This window comes from Peromyscus maniculatus, chromosome 6, assembly GCF_049852395.1.
Source record: "Peromyscus maniculatus bairdii isolate BWxNUB_F1_BW_parent chromosome 6, HU_Pman_BW_mat_3.1, whole genome shotgun sequence".
NCBI classification, from domain to species: Eukaryota; Metazoa; Chordata; class Mammalia; order Rodentia; family Cricetidae; genus Peromyscus; species Peromyscus maniculatus.
This window is the reverse complement of record NC_134857.1, coordinates 129,266,263-129,284,389: the sequence shown is the minus strand read 5'-3', so window position 1 is coordinate 129,284,389 and position 18,127 is coordinate 129,266,263. Positions and strand designations below refer to the sequence as shown.

Here is an 18,127-nt window from a genome sequence, read left to right as displayed (position 1 = left end):
TAATGCATCGGATTAAGAAAATATGTCTTACAATTAACAAACAAGAACGTAGGTTAAATTGCTGACTGTTAATCAGTACCAATCTGTGTATCTCATTTACAGCAATTGTTACAATTTCAACAGCAACATTTACAAGTAACATTTCATAACATCATTCTCCTTTGTTGTTCTATAAACAGAGAGTAAACCCTACATCTGGCATACCTGGAATTAATTCTTTTGATGCCAACATAAACATTTGGGTAAACACCAAAAACTTACTTCAGCAATGCTTGGGAATTTAAAGCCCAACTCCAGCACCACATAGATGTAGGCTCCGTTTCAGGGTCTGCCATTTAGAAGTTTCCAGAACTTAAGCAGCTTGTTTAACAGCCTAAACCTCAAGCTCATCTGTAAAGTGGGGACAGTATTAGAAAGGACTTAACTAATGGAGTGCATGGGAGCTGATATGAGCGAGATGCAGAAATGACCAAGACAGAGACGCCAATAGCGGCAGTGCAAGACAACCCAGGCCCCTTGTAGGGACCTAAGCTTTATCCCTGAGACCCACAGGATGGGAGGAGAAACCAGCTTCTATGAGCTGTCCTCTGACTTCCACATGTACCATGTATGTTGTGGCATATTCACACATGTAAATGAATAAATACACTAAGGTTTAAAAAAAATAAACAAAAAAAGGAAAGCCTTTTACTGCAGCTACAGTGTCCATAGCTTATTAAAGATTGTGAATGACCCAAGACACACCTCTCTCATGGGTCATCATTTCAGCAACTTTGATCCTCTGTGCCCCTGTTCCCTTCTATCTTTCTGTTGCTGGTGACATTTGTTGTATTGAGATCACTATTGTGGTGTTGCACAGTACTTGCAAAGAATTTAAGACAGGATTCCGGATATGCACTTCCTCAGTAAATCCAGCCTTCCCTCTTTTTCTCCACGTCCTCACAGTGCTAGACCATCATGCCATGATCTTAATATAAACCTATACTTTTTTTGCAATAGGCTATGAAATATGCAAATTTCTCATAGAAAAAGCCTGTCTTTTCCCCATTGGTTCTAATAGGACGGAATGGTCAAAGTATACTTCAGGGTCATGTGTCTGCCATGCTGATCTCAGAAGCAGGGCTTAATAAATGCTTTCTGAGTGAAACTGCAATTGTGAACATTTGTAATGAATGGTTATATATAGGCTACAACAATCATAAGTCAAATTATCGCAAGCTTTTATTGCATCCATTAATTTTATTTCTTAGATTAAGGCAATAATTGTAAAGGAGCATATGACTCATGCACTATTTTGTCTTCAATGCCTCCTAGGCCAATTTCCTAAAATTGTTCTTTTCATCTTTATATGAACATAAAGAGCAGAAATTTATAACATACAGCTAATACAAGATGTCAGACATTTTAACTTTTGCTTTTAATTAATTTTAAAAATGATTCAGGAATCATTAATGCATAACAATAATTTCAAAATTAAGATAACAAAATTCTTTGGCCACATAGTTTGATGAACTGTCCTCTTCTACAAAACAGATAAATGCAGAAACATGTACTCAGTTAAGCTTATTTGTAAACTCACAGTCTGTCTGTATCTTAAGAACATTCACAGTATGAATAAAACAGTGTGTGTTTTTCACTTCTACCTTACAGAGTAACGCGGTTTCTACCTCCTAATGTTCCTTGTCTACATGTAATATGAACATGGTAAACAACATGTATATATACCCAAGATGAAAGAATACAAAAAGGGTCATTAAAACACCACTTACTGTAAAGAACCACAAGTATAGCCTGGAACACATAAAGGAATGCATGATTCCATGGAGCCATCAAAGATACTACGCATAACTTCCAATGACCCTTTTCTAGCAGGGAACTTCCATGGTAGAAGAAAAGACGTGTGGCTTCTTGCATGATCCAGGTTAATATGTACCCACAGTGAGCCATGGAGACTAAAATAGAATGCCACCACCTTAGACTAAATTAACAGAGAGTGGAAGAAATGGTAGCATTCCATTCTTCAATTACCAGTCACATCCCACACATTACAGTCAGTTCTCTACATTTATAAAGAACGCTGAAGAAGACATGTGTCAGTGTGGGCCCAAGTCAGAGAAGGATTACAAAACCATCTCCTGTGAGGAACAGAAATGGACAAACATGTTAGCCCTAAAAACAGAAGAGCAAGCATAGACCCAGGAAACAACTGAAGTGGATCAGTCTGGATATCATTCAACAGGCATGGACATTGTGTAGCAAGCAGTACTCATGTATGGTAGAGACAGAAAAAGAAAAAAAATTAATCTTTCCCCCATTTTGTTAGTGATTTTTATGTTCAAAATGAGGAGATGGGCTTGACATAATCACACAAGGAAACTCATGGTAGCAAATAATCGCAAAACAAGAAAAAAGAAGGCTTCTTTGAGACAGTGGTATTTGTATCAAGTAAATGAAGTAGCACAAGGGAGGCAGAGTGGATATCATCCCAGGAAAAAAGCATTATCACACACACAATTCACATAATCACAACCCTAGGGTAAGACAGAGGTTTGTAAAATAAGGACTAGTAAAGAGGGATGTCAGCGCATGATAAAGAATAAGGTGGGGGAAGAAAGCCAGAGTCAGATGGGAGTTTTGGTGCATCTGAAGACTGATGTCAGGAGCAGCTATGAACAATGTAAGTGATGAGAAAGGCGGACCGATTCTCTTCTGTACAGATCGGCCTGGTTCTGTACGGTTGGCCTGGTTCCGTACAGCTGAAGGGCTGGAGAGAAGGTGCTGAGAGCTAGCTCCCTTCAGAGGCTGTTGAAGCAGAAGAGGTAGGGGGTAAAGTTATTTGACCTCATGTGGAGCAGTAGCTGGAGACTGAAAATGATCCCAAAGGTATGTTAGAGGTGAGTATCGAAAGACTGTGGTGATGGATTGGTTATGGCTGGGGAGAAAGAAACTTGATGCCAAGTAAGACTTCATTTCCTGATAAGAGTAACTAGATAAACTGCTTCAGAGAGGAACGTGCTGAACAACTTTAAAGCAGAAATAAAAATAAAAATAATTTAAAAACTTGTTTGGGCTCCAGTAAGAATGAGAATCTGGATCAATTATTTTTGAAAGAAAAAGGGGAGACGTAGGAGGAGAAGGGACAGGAAAAAAATAAACAGAGGAGAAGAAGGTGAGGAGGGAAAGAAGGAAGAGGTGAAAGTGGGGGAAGGAGGAGGAGAAAGTGGGGGAGGTGAGGGAGAGGGAGGAGGAAATGGGAGGAGGAGGAAGGAGAAGGAGGAGGAGGCAGCAGCAGCTGTGGCTGCTCTAAGACATGACCGTATTGCTGGCCTGACTATTTGGTGACTTGTCAGGCAAAAGAGACTAGAATGATCCTGTGTTCAAGCAAGCTGATCCATTCCACAAATGCCAACTTTACAAGGAGGACTGCTTCAGCTCAGTTAATGAAAGAACCGTTCTTTAAATGAGGAGTGCTCGCTGAGGAGGGCGGACTCTCCCCTAGCAGCTCCACTGGCTGTCAAGTCTACGTGAAAGGTTTCGAGGGTTGAGGCTGAGACTGGGTGCCACGATTACGCCAGGCTGGCCACTAGCTCAAGCCTCTTGCCTCCATTTCAGACTGCTAGGATAACAGGTGTGGACAATCACAGCCGGCCAAGATGCTCTGGAAGACTGGGTATCCTCCATCACTGTTATTCTTTGTTGTGGGTTTTAAAAATTATGTTGAAAGAAAGAAAGAGGTAGAGGCAGATCAGAGAAGAGCTTTTGGAAGTTCGTCCTCTCCTTCCACCATGTGGGTACAAGGGACTGAACTCCAGTTGTCAGGCTTGTTAGAACCACTTTTACTGACTGAGCCACCTCACAATCCCAACTTAAATTTGTTTAATAAATTATGAATGTCAATTTTAAATTTTTTATGGAGAAAACAAAACGTCTTCACTTAGGCCACTGAAAATATTTGGTAAAACACTTAATTAACTATCAAAGCTGGAATGAACCAACTATGGCTGATTTTTTTTCTTTTTTAAACTTGCACATATTCCTCTCTTAGGCTCCTGAATAGAGAGGTCTGGAAGTACCAGCAGTGGGAGGCAAAAGTTAGAAGCCCAGAGCTCTCCAACACTAGGACACTCACACCTACTATGTAAAAGTCACTAATTTACTGTGGCTTTTTTTCCTGTGCTTACTCTTCTCAATGCAGAGCTCCCAGATAATCATTACCCACTGATTGTCATTGTCATTTGAGATGATAATCAAAAGAGCCATCGTCCTCAATCAACTTCTTGACTCACTGAAAATCCCATTGGGGATGAGAAATCTGACATTTCTCTGAGGCTGGAAAATCTTGCTGAGATTCTAGATACCCAGGAGGGCATTCCCCTACCCCTTTATTGGAAGTACTTCATTTCTCCACTCCACAAATGGCTTTGGATATTTAAGCAGATTCTTTAATGTGATCTCTACATATATATAGGGTAACTTTAAGTTGGACATACTACCTTAATGTAATTACATCTTACATAGATCGGGACAGAGAATCAAGTATGTGATTCAGATACAGCTTTCTAGACACTGGCCAGAGGTCTGTCTCAAGCAAAGGATGCTAGCTAGCCCTCAGAAAAATAGGAAAAAAAAATGAAAAGCTTGTTTTTCTTTCTTACAGACTATAGTATGCAGTAACAAATATGTGTTTCAAGGTTGTGGTTCAGGGATAGTACCTTTCACATCAGAGCTCAGTTTTCATATATCTAGAGTTTTTTAATAATATGATCTGTTAAAAATGCTGCACTGGCTGATTAATAAGTAGGTTTGAGTAGACTTTCATTCAGGTTCCAGGCACACGTGCTCTGTCTAGTTGATAAATCTCCACACTAAACACAAACCTTGTTATTTGTCATACACTAACTGCTTTAATGGGCCATTCTTCATGATCTTCAACAGCCATCAATTGATCTCTGGGACTCAGATGTCACACTGCAATGCTACTATGTTCAAAGAACCTACGTTTAAATGAACTACAATTTTAAAAAAGCATTAATTTGTACTAGGGACAGAGATTTATTAAGCACTATGATAAAAATGCGAACAACAAATAGCAACTTGGGAGTTCTTATTTTTCACAACAGTAAAAGTATGGTAATCAAGCCAGACAGTTCTATCTTCAGTTCCTAAGGTTTTAATAATGGTAAGTCTAAAAATTCTATTTAGACTTCCAGACAATTACATCTTAAGCCATCAGAAATAATCAGATAGGTTTTAAATCAGCTGGGAGATAAACTAATCGATTTTGACCTTGTAAAACATGAACTCTAGAGGTAGTTTAATTTCCACACTTATCATTGGTGATTATTTTTCCACTTCCTCCTTGCTTTAAAAGAAACTACATCAAATTCAGCTTTCTCCTCACCAGACTGGCAGGCCTACACCACTTAATACAAATAAAACTGAAAATGAAATGAGTTGTTTTTGAAAGAAGTTCTTGAGGCAAACACTTCCTCCCTAAGAGTATAAAGTCTAGGCCTTCTTTCTTACTGGATGCTCTCCTGTGGCAGTATCAGCACGCCCATGTATTATGCATTCAATACAGAATGCTTCTTATGAATATAAAAGCCAGGCTGGAGAACTGAATTAAGTTTATTGAGAAGGGCATGGGATGGGATGGGTGGAAGGTACATGCTACTGAGAAAAACTGCCCTGTTCCTTTATCTTTTGGGAGATTCGAGGAAGCCTTTCTTGTGGAAAGTACTCAAAGACAGATCGAGTGTGATAAGCAAGGTTCAGTCTCTGAACAGGTCTGCCTGCACTGGAAATTCTCTTGGTGGGAAAGGAAGGCAGCCTATGCCAGAAACTGATTAAATTTCAGTCATCTATCCTAAGCAGTCCCTCGTTGCTTGTAAAATGCTCCGTATAATTACAGTAACTATGGGTTTTAAAGGAATTTACACATTACCCTTATCATGGGACTTTCTTTGTGGGTGCATTTCAACTTTAAAATCAATATCCCTAAAATAAACTTTAATAAGATTTATTAATTTTATCTATGTGGACCTTTTAAAAGTCAATATCAAATATCTTTCTCCAAATTCCTCTTGGCATTTGAAGAAGCTTAGATATGATCAAATGTCACGCCCTCTGTATGTTACACCACGAGTGTGCCAGGGCTTTGCTCTCGTGTACAACATTGCCCTGTGTTAAACTTTGAAAGAGTTTGGAATCAATACTAAAGAGTGTTTAAAATGCGGGGGTCACCCTGGTGCTCAGTCTCAGGCTGGTTGACAAGGTCCATTAGCTGCTTCTTCAGCTATTGTCTTCCTCTATGTTAGGCCTGAATAACCCTCGGAGCCGTTTGACGGCTGCAGCTGACCCTACACCAGAGTGGTGAAAATCGCGTCTTTGAAACCAACCTGCAGGCTCAGGGGGGCAAAAGACTGAGCAGGCTTTTAAAAGGAATGCCCAGAAAACAGGCCTGCTGCCAGGCCCTTCAAGTGCAGGCAGGAATACTTAGAAGATAGCCCCGGCTTCAAGCCTTTCCCTTTGCAGAAGTGGTTGACCATCCTATCTTTACAGCAGGCTGCAGTCATTGGAAGACTACTAAAGGGCGATAGTCTTCATCTGGGATCTTAGTTCATATTCGGTTGCTATATCAAAACACCTAAGAATAAGCATTTCAAATGGAACAGAAATGCTTGGTACATGGTTTAGAAGGCTTGAAAGTCCAAGTTCAAACCTCACATCTGCGTTCTGCCTTCCATCATATGAAAGGTGGCAATATCACTCACAGTAGAGACTCAAACAGGTTTGGGGTGACTCCCTCTTCAGTCTCTGTACACATAACTCACACCCAGCACACAAGCATTAACCCTTTTGGAGGGTGAAAAGTGATAGCTCCTGAACCGACCTCCACCAGCCTACGCACTCACCCCCTACCCCACCACCTCCCAACCTCGTTCCACCTCTTGTCTTGCCAGCTCTCTCAATTCCAAATCAATCTCCCAACACGTGACCTTCCTGAGACCACAATGGCCCCAAACCCCTGCTGCAGGAAATCCACGGTTTTCACCTGGAGGAGGAGTTTTGAGAAACACAGATTTTACGATCTTTAATGACACTGATTTTATCATTAATGCCTGAAAAGGGCAAATTTTGTTATGGCAATAAAACCATCATTAATCTTAATTTCATTTGTAAATACAAATTTCAAGACAAGTTTTTTGCAAAAATAAATAAATAAATAAATGAAAAGGGTAAACGGGGGCAGGGGGTGAAGGAGGACAGTCAAATTGTGTGTGTGACAGTCTGACATTCTGGTTTCAATGCTCAGCATTGGACCTGGCGGTGGTGGCACACACCTTTAATACTAGTGTTCTCAGGAGGCAAAGGTGGGTGGATCTCTGGGATTGAGGCCAGTCTGCTCTACAGAGTGAATTCCAGGACAGCCAGAGCTCCACAGAGAAACAGTCTTGAAAAACTAAAAGAGGTAATAGTATTCAAGAGTGATAACAACAAACAAAACCCACTGGCCTAGAAGCCTTGGTACCAGATCAGAAGTTTTCTAAGAATACTAAGTTCTCCTTTTTCTGTTTCTATGTTATCACATGACCTCTTGTTCCTGAATATATATGCATGTTTCTGTAACAACATATGCTGCCTCACTTAGTCATGTCTTAAAAATAATTTAGTTAGCCTGGATAAACAACTTGTCCCTCCCTCTAGTTGAAAAGCATGTGGAGGGAATGATGTGTCGGTACCCTCTACTACGGCTCACCTGAACTTGACCTAACTAAGGAATCTCTAGCCACCTTGGTCTCCCCCACACAGAAAACGTATGTGAGCACTTCATCAGCTTCAGGCCTGGTCTATTGAAAAGACCTATTCATTCCCTGTGTAATTTGCATCATCTACAGAGATGAATCCAAGAATTTCAAATTCATTTACCTCCTTTCTGTGAACAGACAGGTCGATAGTAGCTTGAACCAGTTCATCTGGTTCTCTTTGGATCCAGAGAAACCTGGGCAAAGAGTGGGCTAGAAGAGGGTTGACTCCGTAATTGGAGTCCTCGCTGTTACCATCTCCTGTTGCCACTGTGTGGCTTCTCTTTGCAGGATAGTGTGACGGTCTAGCCATAGCAGTCATTGATTGTTTTTCCCTAAGTAAAGAGAGAGCGAGGGGAAGAAGCCCTGTAAAGCCATGCCAGTGCATTCTTTTCAGAGCACACCCTCACTCACACCCAGACACCTGGCTGTGTGACTCCGTGTCACCGTGTCACCGTCAGGAGGCAGTGCTGTCACTAGGCTAGCATTGTTTTTTCTTTGTCATTCTGTTTCAGTTTGTTTTGGTAGGTTTGTTGAGAGAAGGTCTCCGAAGTCCAGGCTGCTTCAAACTCACTAACTGTAGCCAAGGATGACCTTGAACTCATGATCTTATTGTTGCCACCTCCTAAGTACTGGGATTACAACAGAACGCCGCCGCCATGCCCAGCACACACTGTTGATTCTGATAACCTCCTAGGAAGAGGAGAGAAATGCAGTATATAGTAAGTAGGTAATTAAAAACTTGGACCACACTGTCTCTCCTTTTGTTCTTTATTGTCCTTCCCCAGTGCCTTATCTAGGAGTCTCTATCTTGAATCAGGTGCCATTTTTTTTTTCACCAAAAGCTGCTTGGGGATTTTGTTAACTAGGATTACTTTATTGCATAACCCTGTCTGAGAAGCCTATAGATTTCAAGGTAAAAGTTCTAGCTATAGAATAGTAATTCAAAAAAAATTTCATTTAGTTTGAACTGTCCAAACCACCACATTTGTACTATTTGTTTTGGATAAAAACCTATTTTTTCCCCATAGGGCTTTCTATTTGTTTGTTTGTTGACACAGGGTTTCTCTGTCATTCTGATGGTCCTGGAACTCACTCTTTGGACCAGGATGGCCTCAACCTCAGAGTTCTGTCTGCTCTACCTCCTCAGTGTTGGGATTAAAGGTGTGCGTCATCACTGCTCAGCAATGGATATGTAGGTTTTTAAGCAACTGTTATTTTAAAAATGTTAAGAGAATCAGAGGAAAAGAACATCAGTTTCATGCCATAATATATTTCTAATCTGCCTCACCTAAAACTCTAGCAGCAGCCAGTACATAATAAATGCACGGTTCGACATTGTGATTTTTCTTTTTTATTTTTTTCAGACTGTTATCTGACAGCTCTCCTGACACAGATTTCCTTGCTTTGCTTTGCATATTTCTGGTGATTAATTTTTAATTTGAGTCAAGGTGAAATGGAAATAAAACTGTTATTTTGATTAAATTGCTCTTAAATAAATAACAATATTTTTGATCATCCAAGAGGGCTTTTTATTTTTATTTTTTAGCTTCTATCTGGCATGTGCCATATGCCAGTCAACTGGGATGTTCATGAGATTAGCAGCTATTAAGATATGAGTTGTTCCAACTGTGCTTAGCATCTCATCTTTCATCATCATGATGATGACCCAAAACAGCTAAATATATTAATGCTTTACAGGAAAATAGGGTCCAAAGATAATCACATGCTGATCCTGTGGTGATTAATTCAAACAGATAAGATGGTCACATGTCACCAAATGATACAACTGACATCAGATCCGATCAAAGAAGGTCACACATCCTTACTTATATCAACACATGCGCAGGCATGTTCCACCTTGGAGACTGCTCTGCTGCTGGGAAGACACAGGAGATAAAAATTTATCTAACTACAATCCCAAAATAAGAAAGGTATTTTACTTGATATGAGTGATCTGAGTCAACCCTCACTGCAGGGGTAATTATGGAAATTTTGCATGTACCTAAGTCAGGAATGATTGTTTAAAACTGGAATTTTTTTGAAATACAGTGGAAATAGTGGATCTTCCCTTTTAATAGTTATTCATTTTTATTTCATGTGTATGAATGTTTTGTCTGAATGTGTGTAAGTACCCCACATGCATTCAGTGCCTGAGGAGGTGAGACGAGGAGGTAGGATCTCCCTGGAAACGGAGTTACAGGTGGTTGTGAACTGCCATATGGATGCTGGGAACTGAACCTGGGTTCCACTGTAAGAACAGCAAGTGCTCTTAATCCCTGAGCAATTTCTCCAGCCCCTGGATCTTTCCTATTACATCCCATCTTGACTATCTATGTATACAAAAGCTGGTAACACACAGCATATCTAATCACTGTTTCTGCCAGCTGCTAACAGATGCCTCTGTCAACAACAAACACATTCTTTTCACATTCTTGGAAGAGCTGCTTCCCAGGTTGGAGGCTGACATCTACCTGCACCTCACAGAAGTGCAAAACAAGTGTTGAAGGTCTGTGTGATTGACACCTGCTGTGCGCTTTTGAGAAAACATGTAAGCGTGGCTCAAAGGGTGTTTCTGTAGAACTGGGAACACATATTAATAACTGTCACTGGTAGCATTTGAAAGTTTAACAACAGACTAATTTGGCTGATAAGTTCACACATGACTAAAGCATCAATTCTGCAAATGCTGGAACTGTTTCTTAGACGTATTTGCATGCCCCACAATGCCTGGCACAGGGCCTGGCACAGAGTGTGCTCCCAATAAATATTTGATGATGAATATTTTTTGTTCACATCAAACCCAAGTACCCAGCTGGTGAAAGGGGCGGGGGGAGTTCTCCTTTAAATCACAGATATTCATAATCCATTTAGCTGCTTCTCAAAAACAAAAAATCAGGTAGTATAGAATTGCCCTGGATAACAAGAAAAATGCATGAATAAAAACTCAAGACAATAGGTCACTTTGAGGAAGAACTCACATTTGCAAGTAAAATGATGGCTTTGGAAATAATTCATGTCACTACTTAGACTCTGAACTAATGATTAGATAAATTTAGACTCTTTGATGATATGGCATATTTTTCTTTATATTTTGGAACTGTGAGAAAGAGTATGCACAGTGTTATATCAAGTCATAGTGATAAAAATGAATAAGGGCTCATCTTTTTCATGATTACTTCCTCTGTATTTATTTTCCCTAATAATTATTAGCTTTATATAAATAATATGCTTTATTCCCTTGCTAGTTGAAAATGATGTTTGACATTAAGGAAAGGTCAGGTTCATGAATGGGAAACCACAGTGAGCATTGCCTTTATGGATTATTGAATTAAGAGGTCCATATATTTGACAAAGTATAGAAATCAAATAGCTGCCATGTTAGCAGTGCCCTTTCGCATGCCACAGATTCATTGACATTTAACAAACATAAAAAAATGTTAGAGCTGTGAATGCTTAGTATGCATTATGATATAAAACCTAACAATCACATCCCTGATGATTGTGGGGGAGCATTTAGATCACAGCAAATGATTAGACATCAGACTTGAGAATAAGTTAAACAAGGCCATTCAACTTTAGAAAGCATGGGAGGGTTAAGCCATTCCTGTTGATATAAGGATGTCTGTATGACACCCATTTATATACACCAGCTTAACTGTTCCCTGAACTTTCTTCGCACTTGATGATTTGGTACAACAAGTGGGTTCTGTGATTAACGAGTACTCTCACTGTAATATACCATTGATATGAATATGCAATTCATATGATATGGGGTATGTAACAGAATGTTCTGCTTTGTGTTGAAGTATAAAGCGAGAATAGAGGCTGAGTAGTGAGAACTATGAAGGAAACCATCTAAATAAAGCATCTGTATCTGGAATATGTACGCACACAATGTCTGTTCTTGACTCCAAAGTCTACTATTTTATTGTCAGTAAAAGAAATAATATTATAGTAATTAAGAGTGTTAAGCATTATATTCTCTTTGGTAAGATTAATAAATCATAAATCATGCTATAGAATTTGAATGATATATTTCATATACTAAAAAGGTTATTTAGCTACTTAAAGGCCAAGTGTGTTTGTTTACTTATATATTCATTCATTCAGGCAGGCAGGCATTTTTAAGATGGTCTCATATAGTCCTGACTGGCCTTGAACTTGTTGGATAGTCTAGATTGACTCGATTGACTCCGAACTTCTTCTGACTTCCGTACTTTACCTCCCAAGTGTTGGGATTACAGGTATGAGCCACCACACCAACTTATACAGTTCTGAGGCTCAAACTCAGTGTTTGGCAAGCACTCTACCAACTGAGTTGCATTCCCAGCCCCCAAGTTGATTTACATCCATCAAGTTTATTGATATCCGTGCTTCAAGAGTTTCAGAAACATAGAACTCAAACCTTCTCGTGGATAAGGTTTGATCTCAGATAAAGGCACTTGTTTGAAAGATTACATGGACTTTGAAACTTATGCAAGCTTGAAATGTACCCTAAATGTTGGACTTCCCTGAGGAAACATATATTTAAATGTATAACAATAATACTTTCATAGAAAATTGAACCAAGTGCCCATAACATATGTGCCTTTCACCTTATTTTCTCTAGTAATACATCAAAGCAACAGCGTTGGTTTTCAAAAGGGGGAGGAGGTGGAATTTCATCTGAAATTTAAAAGCACCTGTGTTTGGGCTTTGTGGATTTATATTTTGATGTTTTAAAAATACACATGCTTTTTGTTGTTGTTGTTGTTGCTTTTCTCCTCAATAAGTACAGGTCCCAGTCCCATGGACAGCATGCAGGGGTTCTGAAGAACCGAAGCCTGAATGGCAGAAGTAGGTGTCTCTTCTTATACCTTTGCAAGGATGAGGGAAGTTTCATAGCACACACCCACAGCTGGGTTCTGATTCCCAAGAAACAAGCAAGGAATGTGGTAGGAGCAGGAGGAGTGACTTTGATGTAAGCACTTCCCAGGCTAGAGCTTGTTAACTAGGGACTCACAGACAATGTCCCAGTAGGTGTCTGATGGAGGGAAAGCTTCAGGAGTAGGGGCCTGAGCCACAACTGCATTCTGACATCACATTACTATGTAAATGAGCAAGTTCTTGACTTCTCTAAGCCAATAAGAAGGCTGTTGCTAATTCTCTTGGAAGTCACATGTGAGGCAGCTAGGTGCTGTGTCTAATCCATACTAGCTTCAAGAATCACTATGTTGTGAGAGAGTTTAACCAGTCAATTGTAGAGTGAAGAATGCCATCAGGCAGATGTGCTAATGATGTGGATTCTTAGGTCTTGTCCCCCAGGCGATGAGCATAGACTGGTTTTACAGTAGAGTGCTATTTTGCTCTAATACACATTCCACTCAAATGAGACCTGCAGTAAACAAGCAAATTATTCATAAAATGGTCAGCATTTAGAAGACAGTTTTCTTTCTTTCCTTGGAAAGGTAAAATGCCTTTATTAATATAAAAAAATTGGGAGCAAGCTATATTTCCAAGGGTAAAGAAAGTACTTTCTTCTTAGTTTTAATGAAAATGCTTTATTCTAATTAACTCATAAATAAAAAAAATCACACACCCAGTTTAAGGAAGCCACCCAAACATGTTCCCAGTTCCAAGTGGAGATGTATAGACGATGTTTTGAGAGGTTAATGTGATAGAGGGACCACAGTAGAAGGTGTCACTGATGAGACAAGTTTTCTGCTGAAATCTCAGTGACAAGGACATGGGAGGGAAGATCTCTAGAAATAACATCCAGAAAATGGCAAAAGAAAGAGCTTTGGAAGCAGAGACAGGTCAGCATGTCCAGTGTCCAGTGACCCAGCCTGGTCTTGTCTTTACAGAAGACACAGAGAAGTAGAAAAGGGAGGACCTGCCCCGCAGAAACTGAAGGGACAGAAGAGAAGATTGGCCTTAGCATATTTGAACTCACAAACTTTAGTCCTCCTGCTGGTGCTTGCACAAGATACTTCAACTCCCTAAGCTTCCATTTTGGTCAGTAGAATGGAAGTGACAGTGACTATGGCTCTCAGGACCTGCAAGTGCTGAAGGAATTGTAAATACAAAGAGTCCCACTCAGTCCCTCACATAAAATTAGCCTCGGCAACTAGAGCTCTAGAAACAGAAGCAGTGACCAAAGTGAGCACATCTGGCAGGACAGACAGAAGACATTGTTAAAGAGATTAGATACAACTAAAGGTGAACACTTTCTGTACTGAAGGAATAGGAATAATATCTTGAAGGCAAGACCCCGTTCATGGAAGGCTTCGGAGTGTCCTGATAGAAGAGAATTGACTAAGCAAATGTTTTCTTTTTCTGGTGTATATGGGAATGTGCTCATAGCACTGCAGCTATGATCCAAGAGGGCTGGGCGACATCTCAAACGAGGAACAAAACTTGGCATTGTCCACATGATACTAGTTGTGTGGGCATTCAGGGCACAAGAGTTGAGAGGGAGGGCAAGGAGGTTTGCACCTATGTGGGAAGGGAAAAGGTTGATGAGACCAGGCAATCTGTAGTAGTGTCAGATACCCTGTAAGGAAACCCAGAGCTTGAAAGCAAATCCAAGGTGCAATGAAGATCCAGGGTCATAGAATACTTGCCTAAGAAAGCTGATGAAACAGAGAAGAGCAGACCCAAGAGAAAATTTTATGTAAGTATAGGCATCAGACTTTGGAGTTAGAACCCACCAACCCCGTAGGGGCCCAGGTGATGTTGGCACAAGCCCCGGATGCCAGACATGGAGGCTGTAGGGTTTTGTATTTGCCCTGTGGGGTTCCTATCTTGTTTTGACCTGTTCTTTCCTTGCTTTCTTCACAGTCATCCTCTTGGGATGAGAATATTTCCTCTGTGTCATTGAATAATAAAAGTATGTAACATGGCCTTATTTTACAGGAACTCACAGTTATGAAATGGTCTTGAGTCTCAGATGACTTTTGAATGGTTGCTAGAATTGAAAGAAAATGAGGACTTTCAAAGTTGGACTGAATTCACTTTGCATTATGAGGTGGCTGCAAGCCTGTGGGGGCTAGGGATAAAATGTTGTCCTATAAATGTTAAGTGTCAGGAGACTCATGTGTTTGACTACTTGGCCCTCAGATGGTGGCACTGCCTTGGTAGATTCTGTAACCTTTTGGTACAAAGATTAGATGAAGAAAACAGTTCATTCTTGGTGTGGACAGATGTTGTAGCCTCACTCCCAGATGTTGTAGCCTCTCCAGCTCTGCCTTTAGCTTTCTTGTTCCTGACTGCTAACCTGATACAACTACGTACCTCACCCTCCTGCAGGCAAGGAGGTGAGCTGCAAGGGCCTCCCCACTGCCATGCCTTTCCCACCATATGAGCTCTAGATCCCAAACCAATGGTTCTTAGTCTGTGGGTCATGCATGGTCCCTTTGACAAACCTCTATTTCAAAAAAAAAAATTACATTAAAAATCATAGCAGGAGCAAAGCTACAGCTACACAGTAGCAGTGAAAATAATCTTATGGGTGGGGTCCACACAACATGAGGAGCTGTGCTAAAGGGCTGCAGCGTTAGGAAGGTTGTGAATCAGTGCAAACCATGAGCCAGAATAAGGCCGTCCTCCATAAAGGAGTCTCTCTATAAGTATACCATCACAATGAGAAGAAAATTAGCTAACCAAAGTAGAATTTTCTGAAACAAGATAAAATTTGCATGACAAAGTATCCAACCTACAAAATTATTTCAGTACCTCTATTTCTATATTAAAACATGAAAAATCCTTGAACCATTAACATATTGTATAAAATATATCATTAACAAGCCCAACCAATTTAGCAGGGTATAAGTTTTCTTACAATCCCAGCCAAAGATCCAGCTTGGCTACAAGACTGAAGGCCAGGAAGCAAGAGCCATGATAGGGAATACATGTTTGTTTCTACTTCAAATGTGTACATTGAAACTTTACACCCAGGTATTAGGAAGGGGTGCCTCTGAAAAGCCATCAGGCCGGAAGGTATTTGCCTCCTTAACAAGGGAGTCTGTCGGTCCGTCTGTGGTGTTACACAACTGCTAGGGAGAGCCTTCTTTGAAGCAAAAACCCGGTTCTGATCACAGGCACAGTCTTCTGCATCTTGATCTTAGACTCTCCAGCCTCCCGTGCTTTGTGTGTATGTACTGTGTTAGAGCAGCCCACTCTTCTGAGGTCCTCTCCCAAAGCTCCCAGAACAGTGTAACTCTAAGGAACATAAAATCGGGGTCCTGCAGCTGAGTGCCTCTCCAGCTGTGAGCTTATGTGATGGGCTCCCTGTCCCAGTGGCATGGCTTCTTCATCTCCAAAAACATCTGTGTCTTCCTCAGCATGTGAGCATCAGGTAGACAAGGCATGTAAGGTGCCTATTAGAACTTCTCACATGAATTATCTATTACCCAGCCTTTCACTGTGGTCACTTGAAAACACCTTTCTACAGTGCTTTTCCCTTGGTCCCTCCCATTTAGGGAGTTCTTTTCTTTTCTCACTTTTCCTCAGTAAATCCACATTCTCTCTGACAAAATAAAATAAATTAATTGATTAAAAGATATTTATAATTTTATAATAAATGTTAAAAATGGCTCCCATGCTACAATTTCCCTAAATATATTCCCAGATATGACCACTTCTATGTTTTAAAAGAAGTACCTATTGTACAGTCACATAATTCTTATTGTGTTCTTTGTATTTTTTTTATTATGGCCTATTAACACTTTTGCTTTCTCAGAATTGGCACTTGTGAAAAAATGGCTGTTTACCTCTGTCTGAAGTCATTATCACATATTGATCACCAGTCATGGCCTTAGAAGGATTAGGTGCCAGTCAGGAACAGCAGAAATCCTCTCAGGATGGAGGTGAGGAAGACAAGGAAGCTGGGGAACAGGGGAAAGATCTTCCAGGAAAGAGGAAATGGAGGGTGTGGAGGGTGAAGATTATACAGTGGGGGAGGCCGAGGGCTTAGCATGTCTCTTGGCTCAAAGCACATTTTCTATGACCACTAATGAGTCCTCCTGACTTGTGAGTAGCCATCTCCAAAGCCTCATTTCAGAAATAAAGGAACTGTAAGTAATTGGTTCAAGATTGTATATGTAGACAATCCAAATATAGTACCAAATGGGCTTGAATTCAACGCCCAAGAATTATCTGATAATAACAAGATAAATGAGATTTTTTAAAATCATCTTTGCTTAGAGTTCTGCACTTACAATATCTTAGTATGTGAGAATTGTTTCACCTGATTCACACACACACACACACACACACACACACACACACACACAAACACAACTGGATAGCACCATCCCATTTTACAGAAACAATTTTAAAGGTCAGAGCATGCAAATAATTTATTGTCATACACCTAAAGTCTGATCTTATACACACAATTTTTCGGCTCAGTGGCTTTGGTGATACACACTGTTATCATTCATTCATTGATAATACACACAACATATCGCAGTGAAGTCTACCTAAGATAAGCTACTGCCCCCAAACCAAAATTGATTCCTATTCACAAAAACACAAGGTTAACACATTATTCACGGAAAAAAAATGTGACATACAAAAGAATTTAAAGTCTCTTTCAGAGTACTTTGAATTGCTTCTCTTTTTCAGATGAACAAATACTTTGTTAAATGTAATTTCCATGTATAGTTCTAACCTCTGCTTAAATTCTCAATACCTCCATTTCTCTCCTAACACTGACCATTCTAAGTTGTTTTTATTTCACATTTGATAATGAGATGTATTCCTTGTTTTCTTCTTTCTGCATATATCAAATCCTACTGCAGGCCCATCGAACTGTCGTAGTATCAGGGCACTGCCTCTCCTCATGGAGTTCAGCACTTCTTATAATGATTAGTAGATAAGCCATGTGATCAACAGCAGAACCAGTTAGAACCCAGACCCCAGAATTTCTCAGTACTTTGTTCTCCTCTGCGAGTCCTATCCGCAGCTTTCAGCCTTGCCTCACGTCCCTTCCTTGTGCACCATTCCCAACACAGTTTCTGAAGACCTATACGAGCTGTGATAGTGCTTTTTCTAAATCTCCACATAAAAGTATGAATGTAGCTGATTGTGGTACTAATCAGCGATGAGAAAAGGGCAGAGCTCCGCACCGGCTCCTTGTAACACTTTGCATTTATCATGTTGATTAGGAATAGTTTTCTAGCTTCAGATATCAGCCAGGTACAGGAAAGGGGAAACCGATGTGTTCCTCCTGGTGCCAGTTCACTGTGCCTGTTCCCGGATCTTCCCACCTAACCTGGGACTATATCTTAATTGACTTAGCAATTTTCTTATGTTCATTGCACATGTCCTTGAGGTCT

The 18,127-nt window shown here is 40.2% G+C and overlaps 1 protein-coding gene across 1 annotated transcript in view; it reads left to right on the top strand.

Annotated features, from left to right (window-relative positions):
• Adgrl2 (adhesion G protein-coupled receptor L2) overlaps positions 1 to 18,127 on the top strand; it is a 647,549-nt gene that overhangs the window by 12,694 nt on the left and 616,728 nt on the right. The window lies entirely within an intron of this gene.